Source organism: Pleurodeles waltl, chromosome 5 (assembly GCF_031143425.1).
Source record: "Pleurodeles waltl isolate 20211129_DDA chromosome 5, aPleWal1.hap1.20221129, whole genome shotgun sequence".
NCBI lineage: Eukaryota > Metazoa > Chordata > Amphibia > Caudata > Salamandridae > Pleurodeles > Pleurodeles waltl.
Window position 1 is genome coordinate 1658274723 of NC_090444.1, and position 22651 is coordinate 1658297373.

Below are 22651 nucleotides of genomic sequence, written 5' to 3' on the forward strand. Positions count from 1 at the left end.
CCACGCACGCAACCTCAGCATCATCCTGGACTCCTCCCTCTCGATGACCCAACAAATCAACGCTCTCACCTCCTAATGCTTCAACACACTCCGCATACTGAAAAAAACATTCAAGTGGATCCCCACAGAGACCAGAAAGACTGTCACCCACGCACTCATCAGCAGCAGACTTGACTACGGAAACGCCCTCTACGCTGGCACCACACTAAAACTCAAGCACAAACTACAGCGTATCCAGAACTCAGTGGCACGACTCATCCTCGACCTCCCCCGACACGAACACATCTCACCACACCTCAAATCCCTCCACTGGCTCCCCATAGACAAAAGGATCACCTTTAGGATCCTCATCCTCGCACACAAATCACTCCACAACACAGGCCCTGCCTACCTCAACGAAAGAGTCACCTTCCACACGCCCACACGCCACCTCTGCTCAGCCGACTTCTCTCTCGCCTCTGTCCCCCGCATCAAACACACCACCACCGGGGGCAGATCCTTTTCCTACCTTACACTCAAAGCCTGGAACTCCCTCCCAACCCACCTCCGCAAGACCCAAAACCTACTCCTTTTCAGGAAGAGCCTCAAAACCTGGCTTTTCGAACAGTGATCCTCCCAGCCCCATCCCCCTCCCCGTCCCCCCCAGCGCCTTGAGACCCTCACGGGTGAGTAGCGCGCTTTATAAATCTCTTTGATTGATTGATTGATTGATAGAATGCAAGCTTTGCACCACTTTGTAAATATGGCGTGGCGTTTTTGACCTTCTAACTCCACATTAGCATTAAAAAAATGACGCTAATGTGGGGTTAAAATGGCGCAAGGCCCTCTTAAATCTGGGTCTTATTTTGCCAGGTTGGAATGGCAGTTTAAACTGCACTACAGGCTACAGTAGCAGATCTGAGACATGTTTTACAGTACTAATTTAGTCGGTGGTACAAGTGCTACTGCCCCCCTGTATTATTTAAATTACAGGCCTTCAGTACAAGTAGAACAATTTACTAGGGCAATTAAGTGTGCCAAATAAGTGTATGACAACTTCACTATGTTTAAGGGAGAGAGCACAAGATCTTTACCTCTCGTAAGCAGCAGTAAAGTGCACAGAGTCCTAAAGCCAACAAAAAAGAGATCAGCAAAAATAGGGGAGTGAAGGAAAAGTGTCTTGGGGAATACCACACCAAGGATGTCATGTCTAAAACGTGTGTCACGTACATTGAGGACTGCTACCGGCACAAGGGGGCGGGGCCAAGTCCCCCTTCAAATCTGCACAGCGCGCCCGCTTCGCTGGTCGGGCACATTGAGGACTGCTACCGGCACAAGGGGGCGGGGCCAAGTCCCCCTTCAAATCTGCACAGCGCGCCCGCTTCGTGGGACGCACGCGGGACGCGCCCGGGGCAAAGCCCAGGCCAAGGGCGGGCCCGTCCTTCGCCCGTCTAGAGCCCGAAAGAGGCTTAATTTTTCTTAATTTTTGTCTTTCGTGTTGTGCTTTACAACGGTGCTGAGTGAGTCTCTTTTTTTTTTCTTTCTTCGTTTCCCCTCATCATGGGGAAGCGTAAGGTCCGCTCCAGCCCCGACCCAGCTTCAACTAAGTCTAAAACCACCAAATCCAATAGAGCAACGCAAATCCATTCCAATTGTGTCTCTAGAGAAATTGATAACTTAATTGAGGAAGTGGAATCTATCCTTAAGGAAAAAGAGGGCAATGCCCATAAGAGACTGAAACCAGGATCTTTACTCCTGTTTTTAACAACAGGCCCTAAGAACTCTACCGATGTACAGTCTTCGAAAATCTCAGCCCATGTCTCTGCTTCTTCCAGTCCGACTTGTTTGGCCAATCCTTTGTCTCCGCTTGGTTTTAGTTCCAATTTGGATGTAATTTCTTCCGACCCCATCCTTAATGGGATTCCTTGCGTAAACCGGTTTTCTGTCTTGGATCAACCAGAATTGGTGGGTGTCAAACAGACTTTGCCTCCTGTGCTTCTTAATTCCAATTGTGATCCACTCAGCGATGATGTTTTAACAATGGTTTCTAGTTTGAAACGTGAAGTTGGGGAACTGAAGAGTCTACTGTTTGAGGTTCTCAAACCCTCAAAAAATCTGATTTAACCTCTCAGTGCATCTCTATCCCAGCGCCAGCACAAGCTTCTTGCCCTTCGGTTCCTGTTGCCCTGCCAGTAGACTTTTCACTGCTACGGGAAGCTGACAAGGGTCCCAGTTACAGACCTCATTACGGAAACCACCTGACCTCAGCTCCAGCTCCTCCTAACCCTGACCAATCTGTGGACCACTCTACTCACGTGTCCAAACAAAATTGCATCGACATGTGCAATTTACCCCAACTTACACCTCATATGAGGGAAGACACTTCTTCTCTTATCAACAAGGTGTCGTATTGGATTCTTCACACTAGGGGTTGTGGCTCCATCATCCACGCTGATATTGTCTTTGCTTCATGTGTGCGAGGTTGCCCTGGTGGGCGGGACACCATTAATCTCAATCTTGCCAGCCCCGTTTTAGTCAAGGGGCTTTTGCAGATGGAAGCTCGCAATCTACCAAGAACGGACTCTGATATATTTTTTAGAGAAAGCTTGCCTGCTACGGGACCCAATATCTTGTCCTCCCGTCCATCTAGGGTTGAGACAATTCCTCGCAATGCTTCTGTTTCTGTTGCCCCCCCTGGTTTGTTGTCTTTCCCCGGCGATGGGGCTGCCATGGTCTGTAACATCAAAGGTGCTAACATTCGAGACCCCGTTTGTCTAGGGGACACATCAGATGTGGATTGACTACGCCATTCTAACTCTGGAAAACACAGTGTTCCATACCCACAGGCAGCGCCACTTTCAAGATCTTCACTTGGCATGGGTGCTAATACTATAGGGCCTTCACCTTGCATTAAGTTCCTGATGCTGACTTGTGCATGCCAGTTTGTAGCACCACACCAGAGAAATTATTGTCTTGGAACGTGGTGGGCATTAAGAGTAAATTATCTGATCCGGAGTGGGGGGCTTATGTTGAATCTTTTTCCATATGCATGTTTCAGGAAACTTGGTCTACAGATTGTGTGTACAGGCAAGGCTACTGCTGTTTTACTAAAAAGGCGATCCAGTCCCCTAGGGGAAGGGCGATTGGGGGTCTATGCACCTGGGTCAAGCTGATTGAGGTGGGCAGGGTAAAGGAAATTGCTGTCGATCCTTGCGACATTCTAGCAATAGCAATATGCCCAAACTTAGGTACTCCTGTGTTATGCATCAATATTTATAACAGACCAGGTCCCTCCAATTTTCAGTCTGACACTATTCATCTGCTGCATAATCTCCTATCTGAACTCCATTTTAAATATTGTGTCATTATCGCAGGTGATCTTAATGCTCAAATTGAATTTGACCTTTGCCGAGTCTATTCAGGCTGAAGACGAAGTGTGGAATGTTCCCCCGCTTTTAATTCAATCAGTGTCATGTATTCCTCCCCCTAGGGTGTCGCAGATAATAGATCTTGCAGTAACATATGGCCTTCACTTCAGAAATGGTCGATTTCCAAATGACAATCCTGTTAAACCTACCTTTTTCAGAGGCTCCTATACCAGTATTCTGGATTACGTCATTTTTGACCTACGAGTCTGGCATTTTATAATTAATGTAGAGGTGGGTTCTCGGTGCACTAGTGACCATGCCCCTTTACAAATTGTATACAAGGCAACTCTTTTCAAAGGGCACGTTACACTTCATGTTTCGGATGCTTCCAAAGATTTGCTGGAATTATCCAGCAATAGGCGCGTGGTGAGATGGTCTTCGTTTTCGAAATCCAATCTGCTTAATGATAAGCTCCGCACCTTAGTTTCCTGCCATCAGCTCTTTGATGACCTTATTGCATTATCTCCCCCAGAAGTTATATCTTCTCATGTGGCTCTTTTTGCAGGTCTCAAGGAGCTTTTTACTAAATCTCCTACAACCCAAAAGAAATCTTCTGTACCCAATTGCAAATGGTTTGACAAGGAGTGTCGGGAGGCCAAGAACCTTCTGTCCAAAGCTTTAAAGTTAAAGAGCCGGGATGCCATCATACATGCGAGAAGAAACTATGGGGCATATTTATACTCTGTTTGCGCCGGAATTGCGTCGTTTTTTTTTTACGCAATTCCGACGCAAAACTAACTCCATATTTATACTTTGGCGTTAGACGCGTCTAGCGCCAAAGTCCATGGAGTTTGCGTCATTTTTTGGCGTGGACACCTACTTTGCGTTAATGATATGCAAGGTAGGCGTTCCCGTCTAAAAAATTGACTCCGAGGCATGTGCGCCGTATTTACACTCCTGGGCAAAATTCACGCCCGGGAGTGGGCGGGTCAAATAAAATGACGTACGGCCGCTTTTGCGCCGTTTTTTAGCGCCTGGTCAGGGCATGCGTTAAGGGACCTGTGGGCTCGGAAGGAGCCCAGAGGTGCCCTCCCATGCCCCCAGGGACCCCCCCTGTCACCCTTGCCCACCCCAGGAGGACACCTAAGGATGGAGGGACCCATCCCAGGGACATTAAGGTAAGTTCAGGTAAGTGTTTTATTTTTTATTTTTTTGTGGCATAGGGGGGCCTGATTTGTGCCCCCCTACATGCCACTATGCCCAATGACCATGCCCAGGGGACATGACTCCTGTCCATGGCATGGCCATTGGGCAAGGGGGCATGACTCCTGTCTTTGCTAAGACAGGAGTCATTTCTTTGGGGGTTGGGAGTCGAAAAAAATGGCGCAAATCGGGTTGAGGCGAAAAATATGCCTCAGCCTGACTTGCCCCATTTTTTGGTGCCCAAGCTCCATATCCCCCTACGCCGGCGCTGCCTGGTGTACGTCGTTTTTTTTCACACACACCAGGCAGTGCCGGCGGCTAACGTCATTGAATAAATACGGCGCCCGCATGGCGCTTCAGAATGGCGTTAGCCGGCGCTAATTTTTTTGACGCAAAACTGCGTTAGCGCAGTTTTGCGTCAAAAAGTATAAATATGGCCCTATGTTTCTACCTGCAAGTTATCTAAACTTAAATATGAGGAAAATCTAAGGGAGTGCCTGGCGGAGGCGGCCAGTGCTCGTGATGCCAAACTTTTCTGGACTTTGGTTTCACGTAGAGATCCCGCCCTTTCATCTATTCCTGAGTGCCACATTGATGCAGAAACTTGGCTCTCCCATTTTGGAGAACTGTATGGGTCCTGCCCGGATTCGGACAATACTTTCACTGATTCTTTATTGTGTCTTCCTGCTGTGCCGCCCTTTACCCTAAAAGAAACAGAGCTGGCAATTTGTGCCCAAAAAACAGGGAAGGCTCCTGGCCCAGACGGTATTCCTTCGGATTTGTATAAATCAGACTTATCCGTATGGACCCAGTACATCAATAGGGTATTGAATATTGTTTTGACGACTCGATCTTACCCGGACTCGTGGAAGGTGGCAATTATCGTCCCCATTCACAAAAAAGGAGATAAGAGCTCCCCAGGAAATTATAGACCTATCAGTCTATTAGACAACTTGCAAAAAATATTTTCTTTCCAGTTGCTATCCAGATTAAAATACTGGATAATGAAAAACCAGGTTTTAAGTCATCTTCAGGCTGGATTTAGGGACAAGGTCAGTACCATCGATCAGGTCTTCCGATTTATTGCCATCAAGTGGAAGACCGTAGGCGCAGATCAAGGCCATCTATTTGTGGCCTTTGTTGATTTGAAATCTGCGTTCGACCTTGTCCCGCGTGCCAAGCTCTGGGAGGTCCTGAGCAATACTGGAGTTCCGGGTTCTATGATCAACATTATTAAGGATCTTTATTCTGATAACTATGCTAGAGTTCGTTGGGGTTCGACTGGCGATCTGTCTCCAGCTTTTCCAACAGCCCGTGGTGTGAGGCAGGGGTGCGTTCTTGCGCCTACCCTATTTCTACTGTATATTAATGCATGTATTCCATACCTCTTAGATTGCCATGGCGATGCCCCAAGCTTGGGTGGGCAGAAGTTCCCTTGTCTTCTGTTTGCGGATGACACCCTGTTACTCTCACGAACTGCCACGGGCCTTTCCAGATTGCTCTCTCGATTTACGGAGTTTTGCAAGGACCATGGGTTGGAAATCAAATCAGCAAAAACAAAATACATGGTCTTTGGGGACAACAGGTGTAAAATGAAGAGGCCGGTATACCTGGAGGGCGCTCCCCTGGAAAGAGTGGGCACCTTCGACTACTTGGGTATTAAATTGGAAGACTCACATCTTTGGCATGCCCACCGCCAGAAATCTTTATTGTGTCTGAAGCAAAGGGTGGGTGGCATTGTAAGATTTGCCTCTAAATCTCCCAAATTTGCATTGTCTCCCACCCTTGAAATATGCAAATCCCAAGCCAGGGGGGGGGGGGCTATATGGTGCCGACCTTTGGGGCCATTGTAATCTGGTGAACTTGGTATTGGCAGAAAATCAATTCTTGAAAATGTTACTGAAAGTTCCCTCCAGTACTCCATCTCTGCCCATCCGAATGGATCTAAACCTTTTCCCCATCTCGCAGATTGCCGCTTTAAGGCACTTGTTATTTTGGATCCGGCTTTGGTCAACAGACGCCCTTTCTCCATTTCGCTGCGGGCTTCTTAAATTGGTGGCCCGTAATACTATCATCAAAACCAAAATGGTGTGTTTATGTCAAACAGTCCTTAACTTACCTTGGTCTAGGGTCCTATTGGTTGGATCCATCCTCCATTCCTAAAAATGCTGTGCAGGTACTGAAGGATGCTTTTTGGCATAATGTCCAGACTATGCAATTTACTAAGATTGTCTATGTCTGATAGTTATTTATCAATTAAATGCCATTATGAATTTGATCCCTTCATGGACATAGCACTATCTCCATTCGCACAAGCTCTTTTTGTCAGATTTAGCATTTTGTCAGATTTTATGCTCTTTAACGCACAAATGGTTAGTTCCATCAATAGATCCAAGTTCTGTCCGATGGGCTGTAAAAGTGAAGAGTCTGTTTCACATGTTTTTTTTCATTGCCATGCATACCATAAACAAAGAGTCCTTTGGATCATCCCGCTTTGCAAATCTATAGGTGTCAGGTCTTATCTTCATGCTGAGAGAATTTTTAAATCTGACTCATCTGTCCAGGTAGTTTTACCAGTGGCAAAATTCCTCGAATCAATCTGGCATTTTAGATTAGTAATTTTAAAGAATAAGACTGGTAGCTAACTTTTAGACTTATTTATGTATATCTATTGACTTTTGATGTTTGTTTCTAGCACTCAATTTGTAGCTAAAAGATTTTGTCTCATTATACTATTGAGTATTTATGGATCCAGGGAATTGGTCCCTTGTTGAGTGGAACTTTTTATTATTCAGAGACACATATTTTGATTACTTTTTTTGGATCTTAATTTCTCTCTATTTTTTTAATTTTCTATTGTGTTTATATTTTTAGTGTTTTCTAATCTTGAAAAAACTTGATGTTTGTACTGTACTTTTATGGTATGTTTTTACTTACCGAAATAAAGTTAACAATGATGATGATGTATAAAATGATAGCAAAAGCACATGGTGACCACAGTGAACAAGTTCAACCCAAATGTGGCATCTTTACATTGATGTACACAATTTCCTTTCAAAATGCATGATATTTGACCCTTGGAGTGCCGTCTGTTTGCTTATGAGTGTCAGAAAACTGCCTAAAATTTTTACCATGGGACAGCACATCTGTGATTTTAATTTTTAAGCACCCGCTGTCTACCTATATAGTGTTATTCCCACAAAAATGCATGGTAAAGTCCCATGATGTAATACAATGCATTGTAAAGGTCAACACATTGCATTAGTATTAGGTAAGCACATGTGGAGTAATGTCTGACATTCCTGCTGGTGGTATCAAGACTGGACTATATCAGTTCCACGTAGATGAACTAGCCAGTGTTTGATGATGAAACTTCAAAGATTACAGCATGTGATGGGTCAGAGACTTATTCACCTGGGAAAGTAGACCATGTTCCTGCAGAAATGGTGCCACTCCACTGGCCACTTTTTTAAAAACACACATGCGTTACAGACCAATTGTCATCCCAGGTTCCGTTGAAATCATGTTAGCTGCGGTCTTTCCATTGGGGCTGAGGGGCCACCCCTCCACACCTTTTGCTCCTCAAGAAGAGTGTCTGTCAGGCTGAGCAAAGGTCTGCCTGACTCTTCATTTTCAGACCAGGCTGCCAGGAGCTAGACGTGCGCGGTTTGTGCAGGCTCCTGGCTGTCTGAGCTGAACTTTGTTGGGCTGAAGAGGTCACAGGTCCTATGGGCGTGACATCCTCAGCTCAGCAAAGGTGCCTCGAGGCCCTCCCCCTCGGTGATGAGGGGAAGCATCACCCATTTACTTCGATCTGGGAGCTTCAGGTTTAAGCCCTGAAGCGCCCAGGGTGAGTGACAATCAGTGACACCTTGTCACAGAGTGGGGTGGTCTCAGAAGTCTCACTGACCCCATCCTACTCTTTGACGAAGCTGGGACTACTGTCTTCCCACATTGGCTGACCTTAGGTTAGCCAGTGAGAGAAGACAGCAATCCCAACCCTCCTGAGACCTCCGAGGCAAAGCCGAAGGTAAGTGTATGTGTTTGGTGCGTGCATGCTTGTATGTTTGCAATATTTGATAATGAGTGCTCTGAATGGATGTATATGTGTGTGTGTGTGAATGAGTGAGGGAATGTGAGTGTGCGTGTGTGTCCCGCCCCCCTCCCTCCTAAATTTACCTGCCGCCACTGAATCCCCCGAGATATGAAAATATGTCCCACATAATGGTCCCTAAATGTAAGCATGACAAAGTGCTTGTACATTCTCTGTCCAGACCTCAAAAGCCAGGAATGAGCTGCTATGTGCCACACGTTTAGAAGAGGATCATCTTACATTGCAGACATTATTGAAAACTTTATTTTTGAAGTTCATGTTTCATGGTGGCCTTTGGTCAGTACTTTACTGTGAGGGTGCTCTTTTTTTAATGCCAAAATGTCCCATGAGGGTATTAGCTGCTCCATGTAAACGTTTTACACATATCAAATAACGTAGATTACAACGTTACATTTGTATATTTAGAGGCACATGACGAAAGATCTGGCAATGGAATAGTAAGAGCGCATGACGTCTTTGGAGTGACTAGGGCGATGATGGGAGAAGTGGAATGAAGGGCATTAAGATAAAAAAGGGAATGATAATGTTTGGATTTATGAGAGCACTCGTTGAAGTACATTAGACTCAGAAGATTGTAGGCAGCTCAATAAAAACACATAACACAAAAAGAGCACCTGAAAGGACGCCATTTATAATAAGACAAAAGTGAGGCTGTTGTGATAAAGATGCTCCTCCAAGTGATGTTGCACCACAGCATAGAGTGATAACCTTCCCATCCTGCAGTGCAATGCATTTATTGCTCCACTGTAGTTTACCCACAACCATTAGACTCATTGAGGCTGGTCCTAGCTTCACCTTCTTAGAGATTATTTCAATTTCCCGGGGTTTCACTTTAAAGATCGGAAAGAGATGAGAACCGGGGGCAGGAATACTTTCGAGGATCTTTTGATGTAGTTATTTCTATACGCTGCATTAGAAAGACTTTAGGATTAATTTTGTTAATACAAATTTGAGGCTATTGCAGGATGTTTTTTTTCCCTCATAACCAAGAATTTGCTAAATGAATCCCATATTTATGTTGGAACATTGGTGGTCATTCTGACCCTGGCGGTCTTTGACCGCCAGGGCGGAGGACCGCGGGAGCACCGCCGACAGGCCGGCGGTGCTCCAATGGGGATTCCGACCGCGGCGGTAAAGCCGCGGTCGGACCGGCACCACTGGCGGGGTCCCGCCAGTGTACCGCGGCCCCATTGAATCCTCCGCGGCGGCGCAGCTTGCTGCACCGCCGCGGGGATTCCGACCCCCCCTTCCGCCATCCAGATCCCGGCGGTCGGACCGCCGGGATCCGGATGGCGGTAGGGGGGGTCGCGGGGCCCCTGGGGGCCCCTGCAGTGCCCATGCCACTGGCATGGGCATTGCAGGGGCCCCCGTAAGAGGGCCCCTACATGTATTTCACTGTCTGCTGTGCAGACAGTGAAATACGCGACGGGTGCAACTGCACCCGTCGCACAGCTTCCACTCCGCCGGCTCGATTCCGAGCCGGCTTCATCGTGGAAGCCTCTTTCCCGCTGGGCTGGCTGGCGGTCTGAAGGCGACCGCCCGCCAGCCCAGCGGGAAAGTCAGAATTACCGCCGCGGTCTTTCGACCGCGGAACGGTAACCTGACGGCGGGACTTTGGCGGGCGGCCTCCGCCACCCGCCAAGGTCAGAATGAGGGCAATTGTGTCCATTTGTGAGATGATTACCGTAACAAGGGACAGCATCATTCCGAAAAATTCTATAGCTACGTAGCCCCTTCTTTTAAACTCCACCAAACTCCTTCCTTAATTATTTTCATCCTTGTTTTCTTTTATTTTCCAACATTGTCATTCTTTCTATCCACATTTTGCTACCGATTTCATTCTTTTTTTCTTTTATTTCTTACCTTCCCAGGTTACCTCTTGCTTCCTTCTTTCTTCACCCCTACTTTCTTAACATCTGTTTTCGCTGCATGCTTATATTTCGTTCTTTTCACCACTTCTCTCCTTCTCTGTAATTGCATTTTTCCGTCTTCATTTTTATTTTTTATTTTCATATTGTTTCTTTCTTTCTCAGCCCACAACCCAATTTATGAACTTTATATATAGACCTGTAAAACCTCTAATCAAAGTTGAAGATACATTGTAGCAACAAACCAGAAAGATGTGCTTGCTTTTATAGGCGAAAAGGGCTGTAGATAAGAAGTAGAGTGGCCTCACAAATTCCTAATCACTTCACAACAAATTGAACATTGAACAAATGCAAGAAGTGCTGTGATCAAACCTCTGGCCAAGTCTTCCCTTTGGCAATATGTGCTACATCTGCTGCTGCAGTGAGGAGGGGGTTCCACAATGCCACACCTACTATTGGGGACTAGCACAAATGCCCATATAAAGGTGCACCTATGAACCCCGCAATGTAACACGTTATGTGTTCTGCCATTATTTGCCTACAGCCGCATGACTAGATCTGAATGTACTTGGGCACAGCCCAATCAAGCCACCATATCACTATGACATGGTTAATGCATACTTCTTAAGGGTTTATAAATGTATCTTGATACATTTGGCTCACTTGCTTCACTTGGAATCTTTCCTACCCATCATTTACTAACATCATTCTTCCCTATTTTCTATTCCACCCCCACCCCAATCAGAGCTTCACTCATTTTCTTTCAATTTTACGTTTAGCCACAAAACATTAAACCAGGCCAACAAACTAAACTTCATTCAACATGCTTCCGCTTTTGAACTTTTCCCCTTAGGACTTTACTGACTTTTGTACTCAAATCAAAACTATTTAAAACCTCATAGATTAATTGATAAGACACCCAAAGCCGAGAAGCTTAGGAAAGGCTTTTGAAAGAGCAAATCCAAAGTAGACGTTAAGCTACTTCAGGGCTAAAACATATTAACCTAAACCGTAGTTTCCATTGCTAAGAGGGATAACAAGCAGTGAAATGTTTTACTATAATCTTCACATTTTAAACCATCATATTCAACTATTTTCGCTTTTCTCTTGCTGAGAGAGTAATTATAATTAAATATTGCTCACCAATTAATTCGCAATAATTTTGCCAAACCTTTGTATTCCCTAATGTAGAGGTTAGTGCTAGGCCTGTGGGAGATGTCTAATACAACGATTATTTTTTTTCGAAATTGTGCAGGGTTTCACAGGCACAAAATGTTGCAATTTTTTCACGCATCATACCGCTATGGTGATTTCGTTGAATTTCACCACAATTCTCACAATGTTTGGGATACCCCTAAAAAAATTGCAATTGTACACATTTCTAATTTTCAGCATGAGCACTTGCAAATTGTAGGTTTCCAAATACTAAACAGAGAAGTTTATACATCCAAAATCAGTCTCTGAATATTGAATGTCTATTAACTTAACTGAATCGAGACTAGACATTAATATGAAGACTTTAGACAGAAAGTGCTGAACAACTCCATAATGGTGGTAGTTTACCAGACCTAAACACATGCTGTCCTCCTAAAGATACCTCAATACACCCACCATGTGTTTGTTCCAGTGTCCCTTTCTCACGTGCACTAGGATGGTATGAACACAAGGATTCAGACCACAAATTTTGCACCAGTGTGGATACAATTTCGTACAGTCATTACTGGATTCCATAGATTGTAGTGATCTCAGGACAACTGAGGGCAAGCACAACTTGCTCTGCGCCTCTGTTGGGATGTTGTAATAACATTCTGTTTGCACCTGTTTTTCCTCTAATGACGGGGACTAAATTTCCTCATTCAGTTTACTCTGAGGTGTGAAGTGTTATACATACACTGGCCAAATGGTGGTAGTGGTAACGGTATAAAATTTGCACTTTTTAGTTGCTGCAATTATCAGGACTAAAGTGCACTAACACCAGTACAATTGTGAAAGAGTGCAAAAATACACCAGCATAAAGTAATCCATAACAAACCCACCTTAAGATGATTGTCAGTGCCATACTGTTTTCTTGTCATTATAAACTCGGCTTTCAATTCAAAAAGTGAGATTGATGTAGGCATTTCATCAAATGGGGACATGGCAAGGATAAGGAGGCCAATTGATGAAATAATGTACTTCACAATGTAAGACACATGCCGAATAACTGTAACTCTGTGTGAACTTATGAGGTCTGGGAAAAAGTGGTTTTGTGAGTGAACCACCTAATGTAAAGAGGAAGTTGTCCAATCAGCTAAGTAAACTGACAAAAGGCTTGCACTGTATCAGGGAGTGTATGATTTTCAGGTCACCTGGCAGTCAATCCTCCTGCAGCAGGTCCTATGTCTTCCCAACGGAGTTCTTCGATGGCATCCACACATACCCCCTAACAAGGAAGCCTTGTGGAAAGTTATGTTTTGTGTCAGAGTGAGTTTAAAGGTCGAAAGATTAATTATGAAGATTATATGGCCCTCTCTTGGTGCTCAAAATTGTGCGACAATTTCCCAAAATATTTGAGAAAGTCTTTGCAAAGCAAATATGCAGCTTCTTTGCAGAACTGTACATGGTGCAATCATCAATCAAACGATGGAATGAAAAACGATGCAATTAAGCATCTGTGGGTTTCAATATTTTCACAGCTTTGGTGGGTAAGTGCATAACTGGAGACTTCGAACACTGAGTTTGTATAGATGTATTAAAACATATGACATTCACTTTATGTTTTAAAACTTATGTAATGTTTCATATACTCTTAAATGAATATAGATATTTAACTGGGCCTGGAAATGCGTTTGTGTATGTTTTTAGTAAGCAAGTAAAAATAATTGTGGCTCCAAAACATGTTATTGTAAACAACTATACACTGAAATCAAACATTTACACTATATTTCAAAGATCAAAATTATTGCTATTACAAAAGTACAGCCTAACAACCTGGACAAAAGTACGGTTCCAGAGTTTCATGGACTTAATAATTTTTACTAAAAACGTGGGCCCAATTCACAAAAGTAAACCTACGTGTAGTGATCTCCGTATATGTGTATATTTCTGCATACAACTGGGTTGAGATCTCCGACATGATGGTATTCAGCACTTCTAGGTGCAAATCTCCACCTTGTAGGAATGGCGATTTATACAACTGAAATTACAATGCTAAAGTGTCAAATACCTTTATGACCAGATTCCATATTTATGCCCATAAGCAGAGATCTCTATAGCAGATGTGGAAATCTCCACCGCCACTATTGAAAACTCAGAATGGAAAAATATGGAGAAATAGCATGCAAACACACCTGACTTCCATTAATCCAGTAAACACCTATTTATACAGCCTAAAACCTAGTCTCTTTCCTCTTACCATTGGACATGGGCAAGAATTTCAGGATGCTACATTATAGGTTTAGCCTCAAAAGGAAGAAGATCATCAGAAAACAGACTTTACAGTGGATGTTTTTGTGAATAACCAGAGAGAACCAGATGGGGTACTTCCATATAGCCTCTGTAAAGCAGAGAAGACAGCCATATGGTAGGAAGTGACTGACTTGGTCAAGTACTTAGGGCCATATGTACGAACACATTTTCCCATTGACACAGAATGGGAAAAACCCTTTGCTACATCTGGCCCTTAGTGCTGAAGGTATGAATCGCAAATGATTCAAAGAAGAAATGGCAGGATAAGAGGAGGCATTAGAAGGATAAGCTTTCAGGTACACAGGTGGTAAACGCTCCGTCTAGAAGTGCAACATTGATCCTGTATCCATCTCACTTCTAATGCTGAATGTATCTTTTCCACCTGGGGAATTCCAATATCAGCACAGGTAAAAACCTAATCTCTTCTGTTTTACCACTGCATTTCTATTCCACATTTATCTCACACTCTCTCCCCAAAAGGTAGGTACACATCTCATATTTATCACTCCCACACAGCTTAACCTCCCATTTAGAGTTTAAAATAGAGTTGTCTTAATGCAAAACCTTTTAAACAGTTCATATTTCAAAAGCATTGATAGTGACAGCAGTAGTAGGTGTACCATACACTGCAGCAGAGTGACAACCATTTTTACTGTTTTCTTCTTGCTTTCCCCCCTTTTTTGTGTTCCTTCTTGCTGCTTTGCTCTTGTTTTCGCTGCTTTCTCCTTGTTATTAACTCTGTTTCTTCTGTGCCTTCTCTTTGCTTTTCCCTCGTTTTCACTGCTTTCCCTAGGACCTGTAAAAGCCGGGATACCCTGTGTGGTGATTAGTAGAATTTTCAAATACTGATTGATTGATTGATTAATTGAACAATGTTTCTCATTCAATAAGTGTTTCGATATTTTGTATGTTTTTTTGTTAAAGATGTATGTAAATCCACTGTTCTCCATTAACTAACTGAATAAAGTAATGTGTGAATGTGTATGTCACCAAGTATATGCTTCTATTATTCATATTTATTTTTAAGTATATTTATATAGTGTGTTACTCACTCGTGAGGGTATTCAGGCGCTCTGAAGGTGGGTGGGTAACTGTCTCCCTGGTGAGTTTATTTGAAGAGACAGGTCTTCAGCTTCTTACAGGAAATGAGAAGCAATGTAAAGCCTCATGCGAAGTGGCAGGTCATTACATGTCTTGGGGGAGATGTAAGAGAAAGCACAGCTTATGGCTTTGAATTTGTGGATGTGGGGTACGTATTCTAGTGAGAGCCTTGCTAAGTCGATGTGTCAGGGAGGTCAGTGAAGGTGTATTCAGCTGCTGAGGTGGGGTTGACCGATGTTGTGTGGTGCTTTGTGTGTGTGTGAAAGAAGTTTGAACTGAGCGCATTTATGTATGAAGAGCCAGGGTTGCTCTCTGAGGTGTGCGGTGATGTGTGTGCAGTAAGGTAGGGCAAGAATGAGTCTTTCTGCTGCGTGTTGGATGATCTGGAGTCGGTCCAGGAGCTTCTTGGAGATTCCTGCATAGAGTGTATTGCCATAGTCAAGTTTGCTTGTAATCAGGGCTTGTGTGGTTGTTTTTTTAGTGTTCTCTGGCAGCCACTTGTAGATCCTTCGTGGAATCCCCAAGGTGTAGAAGCAGGTGGAGGTCATTGCCTTCACCAAGGCCATCATGTTGAGATTGTTGTCCAGAGTGATTCAATTTGTGGGATGGGTGGTGGGGGTGGTTGTGGGGTCAAGGTCTGAAGGCCAACGGGTAGAGTCCCAATCAGAGGTTTTCCTTCCAAAGATAACTACCACTTCAGTTTTGTGATTGTTGCGATTGAGGCAGATGACTAATGAGGACAAGCAGGTGGAGAAGTTGGTTTTGTTGTGGGGGTCTTGTCTGATAGTGAGAGTATCAGTTAGGCATCATCTGTGTAGGAAAGTATGTTGATGCTATGTGATTTGATGAGATCAGCGTACGGGGTCATGTAGATGTTGACTAAGGTCCGACTAAGGGAGGATCCTGGTGGTTATCCATAGATGAGACTCTTGGCTTCTGACGTGTAAAGTGGCAGGCTAACACTTTGTGCTCTATCTGTGAGGAAGGAGCAGATCCATTTGAGGGTAGGTCCTTGGAGGTAGGTCCTGTTTCATGCAGTGTTCTTATCCCGGTGGAGTGAGAGACTTTGTTGAAGGCCGCTGACAGACATATTAGCATGAGGGCCGCTGATTCTTCACAGTCGAACAGTTCACAGTCAGTGTTGCTGTGATGAGTGAGGGCTGTCTCGGTGCTGTGTTTGGGCCGGAAACCTGATTGGTGTCTGGGAGTTGGTGTCTGTTGAGTTGATTGTTGATAGCTTTTTCCATAAACCTTGGCAGGTATGTTAGAAAGAAGATCAGGGGGAGTTTGGACAAGATGAGTGGGGTCTACTGAAGGTTTCTTTACCAGTGTATTGACCATTGCATGTTTCCAAGCTTCCAGAAACATTGCTATGGTGATGAAGTTGTTCAGGATACGGGTGAGGACTTCACTGACTGGGGAGAGATCCACGTTGTAGATATGGTGAGGCAGGGGTCTGTAAGTGCTCAGGAGTGGATAGTTCTCCTGATGTTGTCTGTTTCTTCAATAGTGATTGTTTCCCAGGTAGTCAGGGAGTTTCAGTGGTAGGTGGTGGGTACGCTGGAGGTGAGGGTGCAGGGGTGCCATTGAGGGTTGAAGTTGTTGTAGATTTTGTGGATGCTTTTGATTTTGCTGCTGAGGAATTCTTAGAGGTTGTCACACAGTTCGTGTGAGGGAGTTGTGCTGCTTATGGTGGAATGTGGTCAGGCAAAGACTTTGATGATAGCAAAGATTTCCTTACAGGTATTGGAGCTGTTGTTGATGCACTCTGCTAAGGTCTTCTTGGCTTCTCTAATCTGCTGATGGAGGTTTGTTCTCCATCTTCTTTTCTAATTGTGTGTAGTCTTTTCTAATTGTGGTTTGTGAGGAGTTCCTCAGTGTACCATCAAGCTTACTTTTGGGTCCTACTTTGTGTATTGTGTTTTCAGGGGGTCCCTTATCACCCACTGTTGAAACCCATGCCCCCATTTCAAATATTTAGTGACTTTTTGGTACTTTTAATTCATACTGTCTTATTTTCTTTTATGTCATTTGCTAGCTTTGATCTAGAAGTTCCTTATGCCAGTTATGTGACAGAAATATCAATACACATTGACATTATTTGTGTACACCTATTATTTCTTTGTATATTTTTATCTTCACAGCTTCTATGATCTAATGGCCCACATTGTACTCACCATTCCCTTCCCATTAGACATCAGTGAACATCCTGCAAGCAGCGATTTGGTCCCTTCTCTCAGTCAGGTAAGTTTGTGACATCAATACATATGTTAAGTTGAACAATAATTTATCACTTATTCTTTACCTTTTGTCATTTCTACTGGAGGTCTGTCCACTGACTAATTTCTCTCTCTTAATAAAACATTGATGATATCAATAGGAGATTTTGCTGTCTTCAAACATTAGTGTAAACATTCACTATTAACCTTAGCCATACTGACACTAATTTGATCTTTTTACTTTTTTTAACAACAGCTGCTGGATCTAAATATACTTGTCTGGCACCTTCTTTCAGGACCAGCGTTCAGAAGCTGGCAGTTAACGGTCTGTCCACGAAAAAGCCTGTGCTTCAAGATCAGGTAAGACTTTCTCCATATTATTTTTAGGGCATTTAATAGTCACTAAGTAACAATATATTATACTGAAAATGAGGATGATGCCTTCATTATAAACAAACAGAAGATGGCATGCTATCCTAGGAGAAAACCTTATAGTTCTCCACATGATTAAATATAAACACTATTTACTAGAGTTGACAAGTTTTCCTGGGTTGAGGGACAACATTTCTCCAGACAGCCTGAATTGCTTCCAGAGATGCAGTTATCTGGGGTTGTGAGAATGAACCGGACAACACCTGAGGATCTGGACACTTTAGGGTATGTTTAGAGAAAGAGAGAGACGTCATACTAAAGGAAACAAAAACAACAATAGGGGGGTGTATTGACACAGAACTCAAGATATGGCTGCAGTCTAGAATGACAGGAGGCAGCAGGGCTGTCTGTGCTGTTTGGAATGTGGCTCTTGTTTGCCTTTATTTTTGCTGACCTCACTTGAAAGGCCAGATAGAGCTCCTGCAAACATGCAATTACATGGTTCATGACTACATGAAAGGCAGTCATGGTCAAATATTCGGGGGGGCGTGGAAAGAAACATGAGGGTGGATGAGCTTCAGGGGGGAATCTAACCACCAACCACTGTCCTTTTGGGAGGGCACTTGCATGAGAAGGTGGGGACCTCTTAATTACTGGAGGGAGGATCCTCGCAATTCGCATCTACAAAGCATTTGTAGTATTCAGATAGACCACCCCTTCAGTGATCTCCTCAACCTCAGAATGGACTCTTGTGGTTGTGCTTAGTGACTCTCCTGGTGAGTGCATCCTTCGTACTGTTGGATGCTGGCTCCTCGTCCTCTATAGTTGTGCTGTTGTCTTCCTCAAGCGCCTACCTAGGGGCAGGGGGCCTCCCATTCCTTTGCACCTAGTCCAGCTGTTCATTGTTTACTCTCTGCCTATCCACTGAAAAGGAAATTAAGAAATCAATCCTAAACTTTTAATAAAATAATAAATGAGATAATGCATGACAATGTTACCTGAGCAAATCCCTTTCACGATGCAAGTTTCTAAAATGAAGCTTCAGTTTTTAACATTGAGTGACTATAATTAACTTAAATAAGAAGCTCGAATTTTTCACAGAACAAACTTTTCAATGTATGTTTAGGAAACATCATGTCAAATCATATGATATCAGGGTCAACTCCTCTGCTAAGGCGGAGGAGCGTTGCCCCGCTGGAGTTTTGAAAAAGGAAAAATAACACAATACTAACGTATGCTACATTATTATCATTTTATTTTTCCTCGGAGTAAGGGGCGGGGCTGGGCTGGAGTAGGGATATGCACCACAATGCTGTATTGGGCCGGCCAAACAGAAATGCGCACTTTGCATGTTCTCTACCTGGCTGCATTGCACAGCCGAGTGGAGAACATGCACAGGCTCCCACTCCCAGTCTGAGCTGCGAAGCAGGCTGCTCAGACCAGCCACGATGCTTCTGTCATGCTGGTGACAGCAGTGTTGTGATTGGCTGGGAGCTTGTGTGCACCCGGGAACAGGAAAAGAATGAGGATGGAAGGGAGACGAACGCATCTCCCCTCAAAGTTAATTGTTTCTTTATTATTATTATTATTTTGTTAATCCTGTCCCCCCCTGTCCCATCGTGCCTCGTCCCAGCCTGGCACCCCGGTTCAGAACTATGAGATTACTTTTTTGGGGCGCGACGCACATTATGCTTAGGTTGCATACTTATTTTGGTGCAGTTAGTATGGTGAATGTGTTATTTTTCAGGTAGAAAAGTATGCTGGAAACACTGGAATATTGGACAATGCTGTGTGCTTATCTGCATGAGAAAGAGCAGGCAATTATGTGAATTATTTTAATGCCTAAAGACTTCAATGTGCTTTTACTTGCACACATGGAAAGGTGAATGAGAACCACATTAAGATTTTTAATTCGTTTCATTTATTTTTGTTTCAACACATAACCTGTGCACAACTGAAAGCTCCCTCTTCCATTGGTATTTTATTAAAAACTTACCAAAGAAAAGTCACCGACTGCCTCCAGGTCTGGACTGGCATATCTTGGAAAACCGCAATGACAGACGGCCTGTTTTAGGTGGCAGATTGGTATCTTAATGACTAATGTCTTCCAATTGTAAAGTTTGGAGCAGATGAGCATAAGTATTTCTGGGGGTTGTAATGCCAAAACACACCCACACGCGCACCCACACACATAAACATCTCACAGTTGAGCTGGACGAGTTCAATGAGGTGCCTTAAAATGCACCATTTGCACATATTTACCTCAAGATTCCTTTAGTGGATGCTCCTCATAGCCACTGTAGAAATACCTTAAAATGCTATCCAGATGTGAATGATGTTACTTGACTACTGTTCTTTACCATTGCACTTATTGGCTTGCCACTACCAAAAGAAGGTTTAGGGAAAAGCTCTGAAGAGTAATTTATTTTTATTGGGAAATACTTTTCTCTTTACACTCAGGCTAACAATGACCATACCCAATATCCTGCCACGCAAAAGAATGCTCTGTATTGCATATTTTCAAACATGCTCTTTTTCTTCTTTGTAGAAATCAATAATTCAGCAGAAGAGAGGCATTAGTTGTGGTGCAGCTGAAGGTACTTGTTCATTGCAGAGTCTGATGTATCTTGATATAAATGACCAGAGAGGTTCCTGCTCATAACTGCCTGTCTGTGTGTTATTGTCTAAGGTGGTGTAGGTTAGATATCCCTGCAGGTGTATCCTGGACTGCTTTCGCTCTCTTATGGTAGAGAGGGCTCTTGATACAGGCACTGAAGAACAGAGACTGTCATGGTCTGGTAGTAGCTCAAGGGCGCTTATTTTAAAGGCACCATCCATGTTGGTAAATAGATTCAAAATATAAATACAATTCTCTAGCTACAATTTTATTTGGAGTCCCTACATTTTGTTATGTCACCCCTTTGCTTTGGAATTTCACAGTTTATAACGTTGCCTCTGCTGCATGTGTACCTTAATGACCCTAGCTTTATCCACTGGGGGAGATCAATACCTTGGTATTGGAAGGTTTTCACGTGGCTGGATCTACTTTCATACCTGCTACCTATTCCTCTGACAGCCAAGTAGAAGTGTGAACACTGTTGCTGCTTAAGGTTCCAAACAATGAAATTAGCTCCCTCCGGACATCACCTTAATGAGAAAGTAATTTCATCCAACACATATTTAAGGGCCTACCTGTACCTGATTGCGTTAATCAGTGCTACTCAAGCACTTGAATACTCTTGGGATTAGCATTGGTTGGTATGACACTGCATAATGGGGGTCGCACTAACATAGCTCACTTGCATTGTAAGCATTTGGTAAAGCTATAAGTGCCTGCAATGTACCTAGTCCATTTGTGAAGGAAATTTTCACTGCTAATGTCCATGGTCTAACTATTCTTTTTGTGAGGGGTTCCTGCTGCTGACTCTGCTGTACTGTCCTGTTTGAAGCTGACGCTGGCATTATTGATTCATTTGATGTACCTGTAATGCCTGTAAGTGAAACTAGCACTGGTGCTCCCATACAGTGCTTTTTCTAAGTATGTGAATGATGCTTTAATTGCTGCGCCTGCCTATGCGGTACCATTTGTATGCAATGTAATCTTTGACTTTTGCACCTAATGCCTACCTGTTTGAGTGTGAAAGAAATCTGAACTGTGTTGGCCCAGGTGGGACCCGTTATGTGAAGATTGTAAAGACATTTCATTATTCAAAATTCAAAACTATTGAAATTGTGTTAGAAATTGGGTTGTTGGTTGACTGGGGTGCAAGCCCTAGTCAAGCAGCAGCTACAATCTTAGCCATGGTAAGGCACAAGCAAACGTAAATCAACCTGTACGCACCCTCTGTGGCTTGGAACAGAGTAATCAGACTTAACGTAGATTCAATGTGTAAAGAATTTGTGAAACACTTCAAACAATAAAACAGTGAAAACACCACTGAAAAAGATTCCACACGAGGATAGAACAATAGATCACAATTTAACAATCAAAACAAGACCAAAACAACAAAAATCCTATAAGTAGAACCGGAGATTCTGAATTTCACAGCTTGTAAGCAAGTTATCTGGTCGTGCCGGTCTAGAACAGTCAAATGTTGAGACCGACTGCTTTGGAGTACTGGTCGGCTACAGAGACTGTTGAAAATTACCCTTTTTGTAGAGATATCCCCAAACGTTTTACCTCTGACCTCCTGTTTTTGACTGTGTGCTGTATTTCGTTTTTTCTGGCTTTAGAACTCTGGGCACATTACCACTGCTGACAAGTGCTAAAGTGCAAGTGCTCCCTGTCTAAATTGTATGGGTGATTGGTCTATCCATGATAGGTGTATTTGATTTACTAGTAAGTCCCTAGTACAGTGCACCAGGTGTGCCCAAGCCTGTAAACCAAAAGCTACTAGTGGGCCTGCAGCACTGATTGTGCCACCCACTTGAATAGCCCTGCAAACATTTCTCAGACCGTCAATTGCAGTGTCTGTGTGTGCAGTTTTAAACTGCCATTTTGACCTGGCAAAGGCACCCACTTGCCAGGCCCAAACCTTCCCTTTTACTATATGTAGGTCACCCCTAAAGTAGGCTCAAGGCAGCCCCATGGGCAGGGTGCAGTGTATTTGAAAGGTAGGACATGTACAGGTGTGCTTTACATGTACTGATATTGAAGTACTGCTAAATTCGGTTTTGACTATTGCAAGGACTATCTTTCCCATCGGTTAACATGGAGACCACCTTGAAATATCTTTTAAGTGTAATTTCCCATTGGGAGCACATAGAGCTATAGAGTTTGGGGTCTTTAAACTCACAATTTAAAAAGACATCTTTTGGTATAACTCTTTTTGAACTGTGGGTTTGAAAATGCCACCATTTGAAATTGGGCATTTTGTTGCTTAACCGTCTGTGCCTCTGCCTGTATTCTGAATACACATCTGTGTCAGGATGAAAGTTGGGCTGTTCGTGCATTAACTCCAGACAGTCACACAAATGGAG